Source organism: Lontra canadensis, unplaced genomic scaffold (assembly GCF_010015895.1).
Source record: "Lontra canadensis isolate GAN:19392208 unplaced genomic scaffold, GSC_riverotter_1.0 scaffold78, whole genome shotgun sequence".
In the NCBI taxonomy this organism is placed as follows: domain Eukaryota; kingdom Metazoa; phylum Chordata; class Mammalia; order Carnivora; family Mustelidae; genus Lontra; species Lontra canadensis.
The window spans coordinates 9,134,856-9,157,280 of record NW_022631072.1 but is presented as its reverse complement, the minus strand read 5'-3'; positions in this window follow the sequence as shown (position 1 = coordinate 9,157,280).

The window sequence follows — 22,425 nt, the reverse complement described above, 5'->3', positions numbered from 1 at the left end:
GGGACGGGAAGGAGAAAGATCATAAAAAGAGGACTGAAATGAACTCAAATACACATTAAATCCTTGGTGTTTGATAGGCATAAGCCTCAGACTGGACTGTAAATGTTTTACTGGTCAATGTACAGAAGAAATTCTGATTACTTAAGCAGTTCAGTTCCTTCAAAGATCATATATATATATATATATATATATATAAAATTGTTCAGGAGGAGGACCACTATTTACAACATAAGAAAGAAATATCTCCTGAGTATCTTATGAAGAGAATCCATTTTCTAAATCAGCAACATTGTCAAAGACTTCATTGTAGGAGACAGAACAACAAATTCCAGTTTTATTTTTTTTTAAGGATTTTATTTATTTACTGGAGAGAGAGACTGAGATAGTGAGAGAGAGGGAAAGCAGGAGCAGGGAGGAGAGGGAGAAGTAGGCTCCCTGCTGAGCAGGGAGCCCCATGTGGGACTCCATCCCAGGACCCTGGGATCACAACCTGAGCCAAAAGCAGATGCTTAACCAACTGAGCCAACCAGACATCCCAAATTCCTCTTTTTCATGGCATCTCTTACTGCAAGCTGATTGGGTCTCACTTGGGTGCAGTTTAATAAAAGTCTGGGTGATAGGAATCCTTGTCCTTCAGTCTTAGGAAGGACACTCGGGTGTCAAGTTCTATTCAGGGCAGCTGGGGCTTTGTTCTCATTCTGCCTTCAGAGACTTAAGCTTTACTTTTCCAGGTAGTTAAAGAGAGAGCTATATGACTTAGCATTATAAGACTAGAACTCGCTTTCCTCTAAATCAGTATTTTACAGATATTTTGGGCATGTGAATCTTCTGGCATGCTTGTTAGTAATTCTCATTTCCCTACCTCGTGTTTGTTGATTCACATTTAGCAAGTCTCCATGGGGCCCAGGAGTCTGCATGTGATGTAAGTGTGAGGAGTTGTGCTTTGAGAAATGCTGGATTGTCTTTTCCTGGAAGGGGTATTGGCCACTTGATCCTTTAAGGGTGGTACATCTGTACTTCAACCAAAGTCTTTATAGGATGTTTTTCCTCCTTCATTCCTGCCTTCTCACCTTCTTCTTTCTGTAGTTCCATACAGTTTAAGTAATTGCTGGTTTGAGAGCCGGCTTGAGAGTTATCTCTGGTTGGAACTGAGATGTGTTGACATGTGATGTTGAACATCCTTTCACATGCTTATTTGCCATCTGTTGGGGAGTCTGTTTAGATTTTTGTCCAATTTTTAATTGGGTTGTTCAATTTCTTATTGTTGAGTTACGAGTTCTTTGTATATTTTGGGCAGTTGTCCTTTATTAGATATATGCTTTACAAATATTTTCTCCCAGCCTGTGGTTTGTCTTATTCTCTCGACAGAACAGTACTTCTTAAATGGACAATATAGAATCACACAGAGTATTTTAAAAGATACTAATTCTTTGGGGCCATAGATTATGATATAATTAGTGTAGGGACTGGGAATCAGAATTTTTCAAAACCTCTTTAGGGGATTCTTATGTAGTTCAAGTTTGAGATGCACTGCCCTAGAACACTGTTCTTTAAACTTGGGTGTGCGTTGTTATCACATGAGTTTTTCTTTTCTTTTCTTTTTTTTAATTTTTAAATACTGATGCTTGAATCTTACCTCCAGAGATTCTGATTTGATTGGCATGTGGTTCCTCCAGAGATAAAAGTGAATCAAAGTTTGAGAACCTCTGCCCTAGAATGAACTCTTCAGCAATGCCAGAGCTGTCCCTCTGCAAATTGAAAATAAAAATTACCTAATAAGTGGAAGAATTAGTAAGAACATGTCTCTTTCTCAGCCCATGCCATGACATCTGTTTAGGGAGCAAAGTGTGAGCTCTTAAGCCAAGTGTTGTTATGCTTCCAGTTTACACAGTCACAAAATTACCAAATTCATAGACCCCAGGTAGAGAAGACAAGATAATATAATCTCTTGGTGATAGTACAAAATCATTTCATGTGGGGGTAAACAGTCTTTCCCATACCCCATGTGACAAGATCAGAAAAGCCTTAGACAGTACCACTTGGCCTCTCCCTTTCTGACTTTGAGGAAATTCAAAGGACACATCATCTAGAGGATGTGCTGGGTTGAGAGGACAGGGTAGCTATGATGGAAGAGGTAAGATGGTAAGGACCTCTTTACCTGGAGGAATTTGAGGTTCTTAGGAATGATGGGGTGCTGAAAAATACGAAATAATGGGTAATTTGAAAAAGAAAATAAAGCTGGGAATTAGCTTTGGGGATTGCTTTCTTAAATGCTTCATGATTTATAACCTAAAATACATGGGTTATGGGCTTATGAGCATTGCATTGTTGTGGAAAGATGAAAAAAAAAAATGAAAGAAAAGATCCCAGATCCCTAATCCTTCTCAGGGAGCTATCACTAGATGAAGGAATTAGATGTCATCAACTTATTATGCATATAAAGAATATGGGACCCAGAGATGTTAACTAACTCATCAGTGTGGTAGAACCAGAGATAGAGATTAGATGATTAGATTCAGGGTTCCTCCCCACCCCCACCCTTGCTGGCACCAAAGCCCAACCTTTCCTACTATACCTTGTGCCTCTTCCTACATAATAATGGTTACTGCTTATTGAGAAATAACTACATGCACTATGCAGAGATACCATATAGTGCAAAGCAGGGTAAACACATTACCTTGTTTAATCTTCAGCATCTTTGTAAAGCATGTAGTGTTCACCCCATTTGGCAGATGAATAAACTGAAGATGGGGCAGTTTAAGGAACTTAACCAAAGTCACATAGTTAGTAAGTCATAGAACAGGTTTTATATCTATGTCTATCTCATTCCCTTCTACCATGTAATACTGATTCTTGTAAAAATAAAGGAGAAATTCCTTAGCCACTCTGAATTAATTTTTCTCTGTTTGTATTCATGGGGTCTAGTTTCTGGGCCACCAAAGAGGCTGAGCTCTGACCTTCCAACCGCAGTTTCCATCTCATGCTTCCTGTCTTGCTCAGGTGTTGGAACACATTAGCTGATCAATAAGACTTGCTTATTCCCAGGGGTGCCAGCTTACACTCACACTTTAGAGGAAGTGAAGATCCTTGGTTAGCAGAAGACTTTTCCCCATGTCTTCTCTCTATTAATAGAGACATTTGGGAAAATGTCACTGAGTAATAGTGTCTAGGCATCAAACTTGTCATTCATAAATATTTTTTTCTGGTCATCTATTTTGTGTAAAGTCCCTTGATAAGAGGCAGGATATTCAAAGACATTTAATGCAAAATTCTGACCTTCAAGGAGCCTGTAATTTGTTCGGGTGGTTAGAGATTTTGATCCAAAGAACATCACCCAAGTGGCTATATCAAAACACCATTTTCCATTTTAAACATGCATCTACCTAGTACACTATTTGAAAACATTAAAAAGCTCAAACTTTAAGTGGAACACCGATATATAAAACAGATAAAAGCAAAGCTGTTTTGAGTGAAATGGTTGGTTATACCTGGAACGCCACCTACCCAGTCTCCTCTTTGTCTCATCTGGTGACTTCTGAGGTATCTTTTTTTTTTTTTTTAAATTTTATTTATTTTTTAAAATTTCTTTTCAGTGTTCCAGAGTTCATTGTTTATGTGCCACACCCAGTGCTCCATGCAATACGTGCCCTCCATAATACCCACGGCTCACCGAACCTCCCCTCCGCGCCCTCCCAAAACGCTCAGATTGTTTTTCAGAGTCCACAGTCTCTCATGGTTCTTCTCCCCCTCTAATTTCCCCCAACTCCCTTCTCTTCTCCATCTCCCCATGTCCTCCATGTTATTTCTTATGCTCCACAAATAAGTGAAACCATATGATAACTGACTCTCTCTGCTCGACTTATTTCACTCAGCATAATCTCTTCCAGTTCCATCCATGTTGATACAAAAGTTGGGTATTCATCCTTTCTGATGGAGGCATAATACTCCATAGTATATATGAACTGCATCTTCCTTATCCATTTGTCTGTTGAAGGGCATCTTGGTTCTTTCCACAGTTTGGCAACTGTGGCCATTGCTGCTACTTCTAAGGTATCTTATCGGCACCTGACTGCCAGGAACACAGGTAGAGCCCTGCTGGGTGCTTGGAAAGACGCCTGGATTAATACTCAGAAGGACCCAGATTTTATTCCTAACTCACTAATAACCTTAGGCAACTCTTTCATCACATCATTAGGAAACTCTTGGTTTATGCAAATTAAACAATTTTTATGTTATAGGTCTTCTTCTCTGCTATTGAGACTTCCTTAGGAGAGGATGCATGATATAGGAATATGACCTGGTATATACTGTGTGGGAACATTATTTGGAAAGATATCCGTGCTCCTTTACCACTCCTATGTCATTCTGTTTTATTCTGGACACTCAAGAGGGCAGTATGGAAAAGGGGAGGTTTCACATTTGTAGGCCCTGAGTTAAAGTTGCTCATTCTTTTTGGTCCAGCCATAACAGGGGAAAGAGGCAATGAATGCATTTTCCTAATGCTATCTTGATGTTACTAAGGCTTTTTTTTTTTTTCCCCGCCCCGCCTAGAAACAAAGTCTTGCCAGGCTTTATCCAACATTTATGTTACCTATCTCCCTACTTGTTGCAAGGGTCATCCCAGCAGCTAGTGTCATCTTCTCACCTGGTGTTTTGTTGCTTCACATTCTTTGAGGACTCTGGTGTTTGACTATCTTCTTCCCTACCTTGAGTCTTGCCTACATTGGGATTTATCTGAGTGTCCATGTAGTCAGCCTATCTAGTACCTCACCTTTCAGTTTCTTGATGTTTTCAACTGCAGTGTGACCTGCAGCCAAGCCTGCTTCTTCCTCCTGTTTCAGTCATCAGAACTACTTGCTTTCTGAAGCTTTGAGTTCTCTTACTTGCTGAGAAAAATCAGACTATCCAACTCCCTCTTTTCCACCAAATCTACCTCATTCCTATCAAATCTATTCTTATAGATCATCACCCTTGGCAGTTCTCTTCTTTATGTCCATCCAGCCAATCTCTTTCCTATGCTTCCTGCTTATTCCAGGCTAGAAAATCACTAGAATCACTCTCACCAGCACATCCAGTTTCTAGCCCCTGTTTTCCCCCAGCTTCTGCTAAAGCACAAGGGACACTTTCTCCCCTCTTCTTCCTCCCTGTGGCCAGACCTCCACCAGGAACAAAATTCCTGGCTTCTGTTCCTCTTACTCCTTTTAGGAGACAAGGGATGACTTACCCAAATGATGAAATTTGGAAGAGGATGTAAGCACGCTTTGCTTCTTCTAGACCCTTTCTGGGATTTGCCTGCTTGCAGAGACAGCGTACACTCAGTGGTTTCTGAACGTGGCCTGCCTATGGACACCACACATTCTGCTGCACGCTGTGTAGTTAAAGGGGAGGCCTCACATTGTTTAGCTCTCCCTAAATTTCTGGGCATCCTTCAAACTAGCTTTTATTGTTAAAGATTGCTATGTATTGTTCCCTTTCTTACCAAAAATTAAAAATAGTCCCCAACTCTGAGTCATTGCTTAAATAGGGGTTCTCCTCTTCTTTACTCAGTTGGCCAAGTATGGCTAGAAGCAAATCATTAAGCAGTTCACTACTATTATAAATTTGCAGTGATGCCTGTATGGTGCTGGGCAGTCTTTTCCTTGCCATTGGGGGATGTCCTCCTCCCTTTCTGTGGCAGCTCCCTTCACACTCTGTGATTCTTCTGAGAACCTTGCCCACCCTGTCCATGGCCAGCAGTTGACATCATCTCCTGAGTATCAAGAAGCTAATGGATTTGAAGGTCCTTAAACCTCCACCTCATATTTGTAATATTCTATCACTACCCATCTTCTCTTTCTTCCCTCTCCTCTTACAAGAAGCATTTCCTCCCAGTTCCAAGGTGATTTCTGCATCTGTCTCTTGATCACATCCCTTCCCCCCACCCTTGTGTTCTTATTCTGCTGATTAATTCCTCTCTCCTTTCTCTCATCCTTGTCTTCTCTGTAAGTGTTTTTTCTGTGGACTAAAAATATACTCTAGCCTCTCTCATCTTGAATTAAAGAAGTCTCTCCTGTGGCTTTGTGTGTCTCTGTAGTTACAGCAAAATCTTGGCTACTGTCTGTGCTGGTTCTGTTTCCTTGTGCCTGGTTAACCACTCCATGCATTTCCATCAGGTTTTTACTGCCTCCTCCCCTCCTCCCTCCAGCACATTAAATCAGCCCTAACAAACTCTTAGCAAGTTTTAATTGCCAGAGTTTAGGGAATGCTCCCAAATTCCTTTCTCCAAATCTCTACCAACTCTATATATGCAAGAGCCACGAAGGATGTCTCTCTGAGCCCCACTAGCACTTCAAATAGGATGATGTCTCAGATAATTCTCATCTTCTCACTAGTCTCTACCCTTCCCCTGCAATCCTCTTTCCACTATCTTTAACAGATGTTTCCTTTCTCTGTTAATGCAACTTTGTCATTCCAGCAGCCTAAACTAGACACTTGGAAATCACTTAAGATTCAATTTTCCTACCTCGCTCCCACCTGGTCCCCCCGAGTCATGTTAATTCACTTTAAACATTTCTCAGTTTCATCCCCTGACTCTTCACTTATACTACAATGGCCCAGTTCAGACTGACTCTTGCCACCATTGTGATGGCCTCCCAGATGGCTTATTTGTCTTAATGGCAGCTCTTCTTCCAAATAGGCCTTTCTAATGCTACCAAAATGATTTCTGAAATGCAAATCTGATCACGTTACTCTTCCACTTAGAACTATTTCTGGTTTTGCAGTTGTCTCTAGAATGCATATCCAAATTCCTTTTCCTGGCAGGTAATACCCTTCAGTCCTGGTCCCTGCCTCTCTACCTTCCTGGACTCATTCTCTGTAACTACTCCACTCAGATCATCACACTGTGACAGTGTGAAATGCCTTTCTTTCCGATGGTTACTAACAGAACTCTTATTCATCTTGTAGGTCTTGACTTAAGGGTTAGTGGTTTGTGGAAGGCTCTAGATCTCCACACACTTGTTGCATTGTATTGCATTACTTATTTATATGTTGACATAATTTGCTGCACTGGGAGCTGACTGAAGGCTATTACTTTTTCTTCGTCTTTGCACCTCTGTATGTAACATACTGACTGGCACATAGCACTCAGAAAATGTTTGCTGAGTAAAATTGAAAAGTGCTGTAAGTTAACAAAATGTGACTGGAAGGAAATACAACCAAACCAAAATACTATTATTTGTGTTCAAATTATAGGATCTTGAGTGACTTAAAAACAATTCCTTGGTAGCACCCCTCTGCTAGATGGGATGCTACCTGATTCATGTATTGTTTAATAAAGCCAAAAAAATTAGATCTCTAAAATTAAAGCATAGATAATTCCTGTATCTTTATAAGTTGGTAAAATTATTTAAAAGGAAAATTGTACAAATTTAAAGAGAAATAATATAGATGGGAAGCCACATGGTAAATGTATTTCCAAGCTAACATTTCTCAAGGAAGGCCCAGGATAAGTAACTTAGACCTTGGCTCAGGGAGTTGGTAAGAGAAAGATAGATAGATAAATAGATAGATAAAACAATGAGTTTAGAAAGTAAAATTAAAAAAATTATATATGATTTTCTCATTCAGTCATTCAAAATAGTCATGTCTTTAAATCATTTAATTCTCCTTGTTCCAGTAAGTCTTTAAACGAACTTACAATGAAACATAAAATGTAGAAAGGTTAAGTAGATTAAAATTATTTTAGGCAAAGCAAAGTAAAGGATAATAAAGCCAGCCACTTAAAATGAAGGCAGGAATGAAAATAGTACATCAGGTTCAACTATGAAGTCTTACAGGCAGGCTAGAAGTGAGCTGCAGATTGACTTTGACCTTTCTAGTGATCAGTCAGAGAAAGAAAAGGATTGATGTTAAGATTCATAATGGTGATAACATACAATCAAGTTATTCATTTGGGAGTTAAATCTACTGAGACCATTGAGAAAATTTTCCTATGGATTCTTAGATATACAAAATACTGAGTCTTGTAGATTTATTTCTTAAAAGGTTCATCAATGTTGGAAAATAGCACTGATGCTAGAATATAATTCAGTAGAATCTGTTTTCTAGTGGACCAATATGATTATTCTTTAATGATCTTTCCTAATGTAACAAGGGTCATGGGTTGCTCATTTAAGGGTAGATTCATGAATCTCTCCCATCTTTATTGCCCCTTAGAGATTCTGACTCAGTAGTTTGGAAGTGGATTCCTAGAATCTGTGTTTGGGTAATCACCTTGGGAGTCTTTGATGATACAAGAGGTCTATGAACCATACTTGAAAAACACTGTTTTAGAGTCTTTAGAGGAACAGATGGATTCCATATACTTCAATCAGTCATCCAAAAGTTTGGTTTTTCTCAGCTGGGCTAAAATGTTGTGTGCAAATAATTGGAGATTGTATTTCCTGGCCAGTACTTGGAGTATGGCTGGCTGGTCTGTTTTGCTAGCTAATTATGGAGCCATATCTTTAATAATTTATCCAAGCTTGGAGTAAAGGAAGTTCTTTAATATTTACAAGGCAATATGAAACAAAATTGTGTCCCTTAGAGTCAGTACCAAAAGCTTTTAAATAAATTAATTTGGGACTTAGTCTAAAACATGCATCAGCCAATAACTTAGAACTCAAGTTTCAGTAATATAAAGTATGACTGTAGTAATTATAGGCTAAAAAAATTTAAAAAGGTGTAACCAGAAGTCCAGCTTGGCCATAAATATCTTTATCTCCAAAATACATCTAGCTTTAAGCATTGTATCCTCCAGGTGAATACTCCAGGATAAATTTATAACATTATAACCTCTAAGATGGTCCCCAAGGATCCCCTGTCTCCACGTGTTCTTGTCTTTGTTCAATTCCTCCCTGCTGCATATGTACTGGACTTACTCAGTTCTAACAAGCTGGAAATGGTGGAAATTATGGATGTTACTTTCAAGATTAAGTTATAAAAAAGGCTGTGGCTTCCAGCTTGAGTGTTCTCTTCTCTTTTTTATTTCTTTTTCCCTCTCCTTTGTCCTTTCTCTCTCCGCTGCCCCCCCCCCATCATTTCTCCCTCCTTCCTTCTCATTTCTCTTGCTCTGGGGCAGAGAAGCTGCTCTATTTTCAGCAGCCCTGTGGAGAGGCCCACATGGCAAGGAACTAAAGCCCCCAGCCAGCTGCCAGTCAGGAAGTAAGAGGCCTGCCAACAACCCTAGAAATCAGTTTGGAAATTAATCCTCCAGTGGTAGTTGAGACTTGAGATGATTACAACCCCGGTCAGCAGCCCGACTACTACCTAATGAGAGACCACATTCACCCAAGTCAGCTGTTCCTAGACTCTTGACCCTCAGAAACTTTGTTTTAAGCCACTAAATTTTGGGTATTTTGTTATACAGCAGTAGATAATTAGTACAAATAGGAAAACATAAATAAATAATTGCCATATGAAAGTATATGCTGTAAACTGATTAAAATGCTCTTTTTTTGGAAATAACTGATCTTTCTGACAGTCATCTAGTAGTAGGACCACTCATCTATTGATACCATTCTTATTTTATTAGACTAGAAATGTTTATGGGGATGTAAGTCTTACTGATGAATGGAGAGCAGCACATTAAAAAAATACTGTCAAGTCATTAAGGATACAAAATACAAGTCTCTTTTACTTCTTCTGGAAGCATCATCATCTGTCATATCCACCTGCTGTTTATACAGACCCTGCTTCACAATGGGACTGAATCACTAGCTGGTTGTTAAGGTTGACTTTAGTGTGGCCACTAATGGTTGTTGTCCACAGTTGAGGGCCTAATTTAACAAATTTCACTTAGGGCCAGTGATGTCTTCAACAGTTAATTATTGTAGATTCAAAGACAAACAATTTTAGTCCCTGTCCTCAGATTGCTTACAGTCTGGGAGGAGATTCTGGATAAGGAGGGGAAGGGATAAAGAGATGGGGGAAGGAAAATTACAACACGGTGTATTAGGTGTAAAATATAAGAGGGAGTTCATGGAAGCTTTCCTGAGAGATGGTGACTTCTGAGCTGTGATTTTTTTACGCCCCCCCCAAATTATTTAGTTTTCAGGCTGGCATAAGCAGAGTAAGAAATTCCAGAAGAGTGAGGGAAAAGGCTCAGGTGCACAGCAGTTTAATGCGGCCTTATGGTCATAAGTTTGGAGGGTAGATGTGAGGTAGGCGGTAAGAAGCATCAAGGGATGACACTGGATCTTTAGACAGAACACATCTGGAAGGAAAGGTGATGCGGCAAAAAGAGCCAAACTTGGGTGGTGCTTTCACCTACTAATTTTAAGCTAATGCAAGATTAAAAAAAAAAAATTCACTGAATTACAATTTTTCATCTGTAAAATGGTGATGACAGCACTTAACACACAAACTACCTTGTTGACTTTCAGTTAAGCTTATACACTTTGCTTATACACTTATTAAAATATTGATGTTAAATAAACCTAGAACTTACCAGTATCTTCAGGAATCTGAAAATATAACATATGTCTTTATTCAGAAGCAATATTATTACTTTATATAAAATCTTAAAAACACAAAAGCTATGCCTACAAGAAAGAAAATTGTGATCTTAGGAAATAATAGAAGCAGAAGAAAGGACACAAGAATGTAAGCTGTCATGTAAGCTGCTCTAATTCTGACAGTTAAAGGAATAAAATCTTTTCATTTGATTCTTATATACTCATAATTTGATTATTTAAAGATGGCTATAGTTAATATTTGAGCTTAAACATCTAAACTCATTAAGAAGAAGGGAAATGCACTTTTTGTCTGTTGGTACACATTTTCACTAAGGATGATGTGCTGAAATTAATAAATAAAATTTTACCTAACGTCATGATATGGGCTAGCATCTTTAACTTGTTTTCCTATTTACCTCATTAATTCTCGAAGTAGGTCCTTTGTGAATTTTACAACTTGAATACTTTTGGTGTTGTCTATTGTTCATGGGTTTCCAAAATTTTGTTGGAGAACTATACCAAAAAATAAATTGCATTGTTACATTTGACAGTGCCTATTAAAAAATTTAACTTTTGGTCTCTTACGATTTCTAGACTATGAGGTTTCCTGAAAGGGGAGGGGGCACTAGGGAGAAATAAATCTTTAGCTTTACTGAGATATTTGAGAAAATGAGCTGCTAAGGCCAAGAATTTCCTATTCTTCTCAGCCTCCACAGTGGAACTAAGAACTTAATTTTGAGGATGAATTGAGGTAGATGCTTAAGTATGACTCCCACTCAGTCCTATAGGATTCAGAGCTTGGGACTGCCTCTCTGTCAATGAGTAGGCTCAGAGTTCAAGGCAATTTTACAGGGGCTCCATTGCTGAAGGAAGAAATTACAGTGGAATTGAAATGCCATATTTTCCCATGAATGTTTTCAGGAGAAAAAAAGGAAAATCTAAGGGCTGAGTGGGTTATGTTTTTTGAGTCTGCTCCTGGAGAAACATGATGTCACAGTGTATTGATTTAATGACCAAATCACTGAATGTAGAGACTGTAATTAAATATACTCTTGAGAATACAATTAGGCAGGTAGTACTATTATTTAATGAGGAATGAGAACTAAACACTTCAAGTAATAAAATCAGGGAAAAGAACATTTGGACAGGTACTGTTTTCTAAGAATCCAGATTTCCTTTTATTAAAAATATTTCTTGATGCGGATCTGATGTTATTTCCCACTGAGAACCTTCCCTCCTCAGTTTGCCTTGTCTTGAAAGCTGGTTGAGTTTTCATTTTTTAAAAATCCCTTTAACCTTTTCACTAGCATTTTCATACTAGGCTCTTTGTATCTTCCTGGACATTACAGCTGCCCCCATTGTGCCATTTGCTGCCTCCCACCTGAGGAAGCAGTGATAACAGATGCGACTTTTGCATTCAAGATAGTAGCATATTTGGGGGCGTGTCTTCAATCTCATTCTTTTTCAGATGTAACAGATTATTATCAGCAACATGCTTCTGACCACAGAGAGCTGGGCTAGTAATATTTATAAGGAAAATAATGTACAGTTGTTCATTATTGACCTTTTGTATCTTTATTATTTGATATGAAACACAATTAAAGACTGAATTATCAATATTTTATACAAGTGTCAATATTTTTATGCAAGTATGCTTATACAAGCATAAGCATGCATATGATTTTGGAAATATTGTGATGATAAATGAAAGAAATCCTCATGTTGTAAAGCAATACACTGTCTTTCCTCAAAAACACACAATTTTAGTTTCCAGCAACATCACAAATAGAAGCAGCAAAGGAAACATTGTGCACATTATAAGCTATGGCAGGGTGTTTTTAAACTTTTATGCCATTGGCTTTTCAGGCCAAATCAAGGAAGAAAAATACCACATTTAAAAATGCTTGAATACATTCACATGTTAAGTTGTTTATTTAAATCGGGGTAATTTAGTGTGTTGCAACGATATGTCAAGAGCCACATTACAATGCCATAAAACAACTCATAAATCACAAAGGAAGTACCAAGAATAAAGGAACAGTGGTGGAAATCTTAAGAGACACTGTAATAGCACAATTGGCAGTACAGATTGTTGAGTTCTGAGCAGACCAGAATGATGCAGATTTTGCCAACAATAACAGGGAGGAAAAGTACTTTCCATGGTAAATCCAAGTACTGGGAGACTGTGGCTATATGGCTTTTAAATAGCCCATGGAGACAAATGAAAAGAAAGCATGTTTTAATCTTGTATATCATATGATTAGAAGGACTTTACAAAAGCTCACGTATGTCTACAAGTTACTTAATGACCAAGGGCTAATAGGCATTGTTTTCCAAACATTGATACAGGTTTGTGACAATGATTAATGTAAATTATTTTTCATTTATTTATTTTTTATATTTTATATAATATATATTTTATATTTTATTTATTTATTATTTATTATTTATTTATTATTTATTATTTCAAGGAGCTTCAAACAGCAATATTTCCTAAGAGTCTAGAAATTTTAAACAGTCTTACCTGTTTTCTAAAGGTGATGTATTGCCTTTTGCTGTGGTAACAAATAACCACAATACCTCAGTGGCTTACAAGAACTAGCACTTATTTTTAACCTATATTGCAAGAGGGCTGAAAGTTGGCTGGGCTGTCTTGGCTGGGATCAACTGGGATGGGCTCCATCTATCTTCCCATTCCAGGACACAGGCTGAAGGAGCAGCCCCTGTCTGGGTTGTGCTATCTTCATGGCTGAAGGTGGAACACAGGAGGGGTAGAGCCTAACCACACAGCTGACACAGAGACAATCTATGCCTTTGCTACAAGATGGCATAAGTCTGCTCACAGTCTTTTGGCCCAAAGAATTGATAAGGCCAAGCCCAAAATCATTGTGTTGGAGGCATGTGCTTCGTACTGAGAACGGTGAAAATGGGGAATTAAATTAGTAAATGAGAGCACATAGTGCAGTCTAACACTGTTAGTGAAAATTAGTGAAATTAATATTTTGGGGATGGTTACTCTAATCAAAATCTTCTGTCAAAGATTGTTGCTAATTTCCTAGTCTGAAATTTATTCTAAGTCCTTATTGTCTTCCCTTGGACTGAAGGAACTGACAGTTCCCTCCTTGAAACTTGTTCCTCTTTTTCTTTCTGTAGCATTTTTCCTGGTTCTCTTCTCACCTATCTGAAGACCTCTGTATGTCCTTCTTCAGTTATCTATCTTCCTGCAGTTCTGGAAATAAGGATTTCCCAGTTGCTTTCATTGGCTACTCCTATGATTTCTGTGATCTCATCAATGTGGAAATAATTGACATGACCTTCTCCACCTTGATCTCCAGATTTGTACTTCCAACATGCCTTCCTGGGAATTATATTTGATAGCTTTTTGCCACTTTGAATTTAATATTTTCACCAGAAACTTGTCATGTCTCCCATCTAGAAGTTTTCCTCCTGACTTCCCTCTTCCTGATGGCAGCCTCATTTTCCAGGTCTTTTAGATTCAAACCTGTAAGGTGTGTTTGACTCCTCTTTCCTCCTAACATCCATCATCATAATGGTTCCCATAATTGTCCACTTGTTTTTTCTCACCATCACCAATCTGGTTTATATTGTTATTCCATATCAACCACTTTTAAAGTTGTAAATAGTCTCCTTCATTGTTCTATACCGTCTAGCTTCTTCTTTGTCACCATTCCAGATCAGAGCTCATAGAAATTTCTTGTTACCTTCTGTGTCTAAATCCATCACAAATCAACTCTGATTTGTAAGACTTTTTACAGCATGTTTCTAATTCCACTTTTTGAGGTTAGCTTCTAATGTTAACTGAAGCTCTTGCCAAAATAGGTATTACTTGAACACATCTGAGATTTCCCACTTACTTATCTTTTATCTGCTATTTTTTTTTTCTTTCTGGTATATACTTCTGGCCTCAACTTTTATTCAAATGCTACCTGAGCTTTTAAAGTTCAATCTCAAAGATTATCTCTTCCAATAATTTTGTCCAATAGCACTTGGTTTGTACCTTTCTTGTGTGTAGATTTTCTTTGTATTCCAATGATTTGTAAAATTATTTCTTCATGAGACTACAATATTTGGAATGACCATGACTGGATATTAAAAATTTATAATATTGTTTTGAGAGCTTGAATTCTGGCACATAGTAAACATCCTAAATGGTCATTCTAATTATTTTTGTTATGAAATCTTCAGTAAGTGCTGACAGAATGCGGTTACATTTATTTGAAGCAATTTCACATTATTTCCCACCCTGTTTATAAAGTGATTTGTAAACAAGAACACGTATGTTCTGTACAGGGAGAACTGAGAAAATATTTATTTTCCTATTTACAATGGACATTCATTATAAGCCTTTTTGAGGAGGGTGGTAAGGCCCATTGTTTGCACTAAATTAAGTTAGGTATTTAGGCTTAGCCTAATACACAGCAAAGAAATTTCTTGAAATAAATTCTTTCTGTGTCCTGCAAAAGATCACTATAATACTGTGAATCTCCTTAGAAAATAAATACAAAAAGAAATAATGTATTTTTGACTATAACTTGCTCAACTTGCCCTAATCATTCTCTCTGAATAAGTAGTTACCTACCTCATAATTGCCTTGTTTCACAGTGAACTTAGAATGTATTTCAAAAATACATTTGAGGATGTATTTTTGGAGATTCTCCTTCTGGATTCCTACTGGATTCTCCTACTGATTCTCCTACTGGAGAAACAGTAGTTAAGTGGGAGAGTGTGGGCTGACCCACAATCTGATAACTTCAGTTTTTCACATATAGATTTTAATGTCTAGTGTGTGTAGTGTTTGTTATTCAGTAGTGGTCATATGATATGATTTTTGGAAATGCTAACATCTCAGAGTTATCAAACACTAAATTAATACAGTTGGAAAATGGTAAAATAGTGTTGGTGTCAGAAAAGAAGTGAATGTGCACTTAAAAATTTGTTAAAAGAGTAGATCTCATGCAAAGCATGCTTACCAGAGGGGGGGGAAAAACAAAAAATGAAAACAAACAAAATGAAAAAACTCCAAAGGGATGCAAACCTTTGGAGGTGATAAATATATTTGGCTTGATAGTGGTGATGCTGTCATAGGTGTATGCATATATCCCAAGCTCATCAAACTATATACATAAATATGTGCAGCTTTCTATACATCAGTTATACCTCAATAAAGCTATAAAACAAAACAAAACAAAACGAGAGCCCAAAACATATTCAGAGTATAGTAACAACTTCCAGCAGTCCCTGAGAAGCTGCTGATGACCTAAAATGAGGGTAAAGTCTGGAATAAAATTAAGTATACTTCCAGTACCATTAAAACTGCTCTGCAGCATAAAAAAAGATAAGAGTTTCCTAATTCATTTTCAGAAGCTAGTATAACTTCAACCTCCAGAACTTTCCAAGGCTGAGTAAAAAAGAAAGATCACTTTTATTCACATGTATTATTGCAAAAATTATTAAAATGTTGACAATATTAAATTGAACACCAAAAAAAAAAAAAGTTGAAAATCATTATACTCCAATGTGTATTTTATTAAATTTGAACTTTGGGGGGAAGAAATATAAAATGAATTTCTCACTGGAATTTTCCACCATTAAACTTTCAAAATACTTTTGTAGTTACTCTCAGAAATAGTAGTCACACTTTTCTTCCATGATCTGCTTGTGTTTAGAGATTATTACAAAGAAATTAAAAATTACATTGAATTCTTGATCCTTCTACCTTTAAATAACACTTACCTAAGTTTCATATGCAAATATCTTTTCAACAAAATGAGATTTAAAACTTCCTTAAATACAGAGATCTTGCCTTATTCTTTAAAATTTCCTCCAAACAAATATAGAAATTAATTACTTAATGTAAGGATCCTTAAATGGTTAGATGTTTATCTATTTAAAATAGCTCATCTTTATGTCACTTTTAAAAACAGTACCTCTTCAAATGTTAGGAACCAGATCCTTCTGCTTGTTTGAATTATAAAAGAGATAAAAAATGTAAATTTAAAATCACTTATATAGTTATGAAACATTAAATATAGGCAATAATTCAGCCTCTGTTATTGACTAACCGTGTGCCCATACTGAAGTTATTTAGCAACTTTTAGTCTTGACTTTCTTACTTATAACTAAGAGGTGAGGACTAGATGGTTTTTAAAATTCCAGATTACAAAAATTTTTCCCCCAAGCCAAAATTTTTCTTTGAGTAGGACCCATAGATGGCAGTACCATATAATAAAATCAATGAAAAGAAAAAAAAAATTTTAACTTGTCCAGATTAGGGAAAAAAAGAACCTAAAACATATTCATTGTGGGATTTCAAATGGAAAAAAGAAAGCGAAAGCAAAATGGCCATTATCATAATTACTTAATTTATTTTGTTTTATAAAATAAGAGTCTAGTTACATGAGGTGAAGATGGTAGAAAAACTGAAGTCTGACAATTTTTATATAAACAATGCATTGAAGAGCAAACAATTATGAGTTTTCTAAAGGAATTAGAAACTTTAACTCCTGTTTCAAAAAATTAAATTTTGAAAAAAGCCACTAGAAATAATGCCCCTCTTAAAAAAAAGACAAAAAACTTAAACTGAAATGACACTTAACTGTGCAATAAAAGCTCTTTACTTTAATAAGATTTATAGATTAAAAATATGAACCTGCCCTAATTAAAAAAACATCTGCATTGTAAGATATTTTGAAATGAACCTTCTTGCCATAAAGCATCTTAATCTAAGTGAACACAGTATTTACTCTTGGAAGGGCAGAACTGTGATTGTCTTTGACAATGACCGAGAGTGTCTGTACAGCATTTTATATATCCATTTGTAGGGTGGAAGATTTGAGGGACTTTGAAGGCATAACCTGACCCTGAAGAATGATATTCCTGAATAAAGTCACAATTCAACCCACTCTGTCCCAATAATTGTGGATTTGGAATTGAAAGCTATAATTGAATATGCTATTAGTATATTACAAGGCACGTAAAATCAGGACATGTGAAATATGTAAAATTAGGAACAGTTTTTCTCTTTCACAGTGCTTCCTCACATCATCACCATGATGAAACTGGACTAATAGCCAAGAAGCAGTTATTCACAAAACACGAACTGTGCAATCCAGACATGTGATACTCCTAACCTGGAGGGATGACTAATATTCTTTACATGAAACACAGCAAGGTGCTGCAGAACAAAAGGGAACTTCATTCAACTCTACAAAACATGGATGGTGTTAGAATGTAAAAAAATAAATCACCTATCTCAACAGCAGAAGAGGTAAAGAAAATATCCATTCAGTTCATATACAGAACAATTATGACGTGGGTGGTGGGGCTACAATGCCTCTAATTCATGCAGTCAACAGGCAATTTTTCAGCACAGACCGACCTATGTGCTGGAGTATATGTCAGAAACTTAGGTAGGATAGTGCCATTGCTCTTCGATTGTCTACAGTCTCATTGTGGAGGCAGATATGTACACCTTGAAGTAGCTGACAAAGATACAAGGGCAAGGAACACAACAGAATATCAGAGTGGAGTTGGGATTTCTTAGAGGTTGTGAGTTCTGGGCATCATATGCAATGGCAGGGAAAATGAGAACTGGGAATCTAGAAAAAGGCACCCTCTTGCACCGTTGGTGGAAGCCATTCTGGAGAACAGTATGGACGTTCCTCAAAAAATTAAAAAATAGAATTACCATATGATCCAGGAATTCCATTACTGGGTATTTACCCAAAGAAAACAAAAACGCACATTCAAAAATATATATGCTCCCCTATGTTTATTGCAACAGTATTTACAATAGCCAAATTATGGAAGCTGCCCAAGTGTCCATCAGCAGATGAATGGATAAGGAAGAGGTGGTAGATACATATATGTATAACGGTATATTACTCAGCTATAAAAAAGAATGAAATCTTGCCATTTGCAAGAATGTGTATGGATGTAGAGGGTATAATGCTAAGTGAACTAAGTCAGTCAAAGAAAGACAAATATCATATGATTTCACTCATATGTCGAATCTGAGAAGCAGAACAAATGAACCAAGGAAAAATAAAGAGACAGACAAAAAAAAATAACAACCCAAAACAAACAAACAAAAAAACCCCACTCTTAACTACAGAGAACAACTGATGGTAGTAGGTGAATTAGATGTGAGAATTAAGGGGTGTGCTTGTCCCGATGAGAACAGGGGGATGTATGGAGTTGTTGAATCAGTGTATTGCACATCTGAAACGAATATAACACTGTATGTTAAGTACACTGGAATAAAAAATAAAGGAACCGCTAGAGGGATGCAGAGGCAGAGGCAGTATTCATTGTTTAAAAACAGGGTAACCTCCATGGCTCCTTCTCTTACATGAGCTTGTAGTCGACACCGCAGAAGTTTTCACCACCTCCAAGCCTCCTTGTTGCAGTCTTCCTGTTCTCTGTTGCCGGCTCCTGCTTGGAGGTCTGGTTCTAGTTTCTCTGTCAGCTACCTTGGGGTGGTTGCTTCTTAGACCTCATTTGCACCTCAGACTTGCTAGATCCCTTGCTATCCTTGCTTCCCAGCAAACCTCCAAGCAAGAAAGTCAGGGCACAAACGTGTGTGTGTGTGTGTGTGTAACCAAAACCGATTTGCTTAATTAAGAAAACAATACTAAAATCAATCAGGGTTGTGAGGTAAAACTGGGGGAGCACTTAGGTCTTAAATGAATGAGAACAGACATCTGGTTTGGTGTGATAGAAAATAGTCACTGAAAGATGATGAGCAGAGGGGCGCCTGGGTGGCTCAGTGGGTTAAAGTCCTGGGATCAAGCCCCACATCCGGCTCTCTGCTCAGCGGGGAGCCTGCTTCCCCTCCTCTCTCTGCCTGTTTCTCTGCTTACTTGTAATCTCTGTCTGTCAAATAAATAAACAAAATCTTAAAAAAAAAAAGATGATGAGCAGAAAAGGAATATAATGAATGTCATTTAATCACAATGTCAAGTATTTGGAAGTAGCAAACTGGATAGAAATATTTTTTCATCAGGATTATAATCCACTTGGGAAAGGGTGAAAATTATGTTTTGGATAGTACAAACTATACTTTCAATGGTGTGGAGGCATCGAAGGGTATGCCGTATTTGTGAATTGTCAAAAATATGAGTGGATATAGTAGTAAATGGCTTGAGATGGGGTTGGTGGCAAAGTAAGTTGGGCTCAGATTGCAAAGGATCATGATAAGTAATTTGGGCTTTATCCATTTGGCCATGGGGACCCCACTAAGATTTTCAAAGTCATTTTTTGGGTTTACTTCATTTAGCTAAATATTGAAGAAAGTAAATTTACTTAAAATCAAAGAATGAGGCCACCATGCTTTGTCTTCCCCCAAAGCAACTGCAAACAGATGTTTTTGCCTACCATAGTGTGGTAGGAGTGTAAGGAATTTCTTCTGATAGGTTCCTCAGCTTCTACTGCCCCTAGGTTTTTGATACTACCTCCTTAGAGTCCATGGCTGTCTTCTTCCAAGGTCAAGGCTTTTCTGATTCCTCCCAGTACCCCTTTCCTGCAGTGTTTTTAGCACAAACACATGCTCTGTCTGTCAAGTACAGTGTAAAAATGACTTTGCTGGAAGGAGTGGAGATTTCTGGGCATAAGCCACACACGGAGCAAACATTATAAGCAGATGGCCTCATTACTAGATCCAGCACGAGCCAGAAACAGTGCTGGGCTTTTCCAGGATGAGGCAGTTACAGTCCTCTGATCTTCAGCTCTGTAGTTTGGTCTCTGGTCTACTCCTTAATTTTATTTCAAAACAACTGTCTTTGAAAAGTACATTTTATATCTCTTCCACTCGTTCAGATTCCTCTCCACATGATAAAAAATATTTTAATAATACCTCTTCTCCAGGTGCTTCCTCTATGCTGGCTAGTTTTACTTACTAGTGCTTTTTTTTTTTTTTTTTTTTTGCCCTGGTTTGTTCATATTCCCTTAAGTTCTTTCTCCATTCTTCAGTCTGACTCAGTCATCCTCTCTCCTGATTTTGCAGTTTCTTAAGCATCTTTCTTCCATCGCTATCCCTGGATCACACTCAGATCATGTGAATATTTCTCAGTCTAACTTTCTGTTGCCTGTCAATCTGTTTTGAAATTAGTATGCCAACACCCTTCCTTTTTTACAGAAAAACAGGGTTCTAAGACAGTTCACAATAAAGCCAGGGCGGGGTGAGGGGTAAGAATATTTTTACCCATTAACATTTAAGAATGTGAGCTGATGGGGAGAAAGAAGAAAATGGAGAGACAAAGGAAAGCCTAAATGCCTAATTTAGTACTTCTTCAACCTCACCTTCCTTGTGTTTGGGCAGATTGGCAGACTCTCCTGCTTGTCTTAATAGAGAAGAGATGAACATTTCTATTTTATGTCCTTGATTCCTTGTCCTGTAACTAGAAGAGTGTAGTTTCCCAGTTTTCTTCTTTTTCTTAAGTATGACTTACAGTTATTATGTTTTCTCAGATATATTTTAAGCTTAGTGAGGGTAGAGGCCTTGCAATTACTGTACTGTATTCCCCATGGCACTCAGAACACAGCTAGGGATATCTCTTGTGTATAGTTTATTCCATGTTGTCTTTATCCTCAGGCTCTTGGTGGGGATAAGCTGGTTTGCAGTTGCTACGCTCTTAACATCTTCCCACATTCAGATTCCATAGAAAAGATAGCATCTCCCTAAATAGTACAAACAAAATATCTGGACCTGACTATCATTTGCTTTAATTGAGTCATTGGTACTCTGGAAGCATTACATTGGTCAGAGTGATGAAATGGCCCAGTTGGTGGAAGAAAGGGTGCATGAGCTGGACAGAGTCACCTCCACTTGAAACACACAGACTTCAGTGGAAGAGAGGTGATCCTCAAAGGAAAACTGAGTTCGTTCGTTTGTTCCTTCCTTACTTCCTTATTTATTTATTTGAGAGAGAGAGAGAGAGAACGCACAGAGGAAGAGGGAGAAGCAGACTCCCTGCCGAGCAGAGAGCCCAATGTGGGGTTCGATTCCAGGACCTCAAGATCATGACCTGAGCTGAAGGCAGATGCTTAACCAACTGAGCCAACCAGAGACCCTGAAAATTGAGTTTCTGTTTCCAAAAGATGGGGAAGTGGATGATGGCTGCCTAACACAATAAATGTTTACCACAATATCCTAAGAAGATTATAAGGGTAGTACTATGCTGTTGTAACCTCCACAAACCTCAATATCAACAGATATTGAATGACTCTCTTGAGAGTTATGAGTTTCCCAAAAATGGCTCAGGACAGATCTGATGAGAATTTGGAAGAGGCTGGAGTCAGTGTAAAGGCCACAAGGTGTTGCTAAAAAAAGACAGTTCTCTGAGGATTGTAGGAGACCTTCTATTGCTTATAGAATAACGTACAAAGCCTTAGTAGGATACACGAGATCTTTTACAATCTGACCCCAGTTTACTTCTATTTCATCTCCTGCCAATTTTTACTTTACTTAAACTCTGTAATCCCAGCCCAATATAGTTTCATATCATTCTCTAAACACATCATGCTGTTTATGACTCAATGACTTTTCCCCCTATCTTTGTCCTTTCCTTTTTTTATGAACTTGAAAGAATGCATAAGGAAAAATGCTCAACTCAATGACTTTTTGAAAATCTTGTCTCAGTCTTGGAATTCTCTTCTATGCTCTTTCCAAATTGGTACATTTCCTTTTTTTTTTAATTTTAAAAAAAGATTTTATTTTTATTTTTAGAGAGAGAGACCATGTGCGGGTGAGCAGGGTGGGAAGGCCAGAGGGAGAGAGGGAGAGAGATAGAGAATCTTAAGCAGGCTCCATGCTCAGAGTGGAGCCCAATGCAGGGCTTGATCCCACAACCCTAAGATCATGACCTGAGCCGAAATCAAGAGTTGAACTCTTAACTAACTGAGCCACGCAGGCACCCCTAAATTGTTAAAT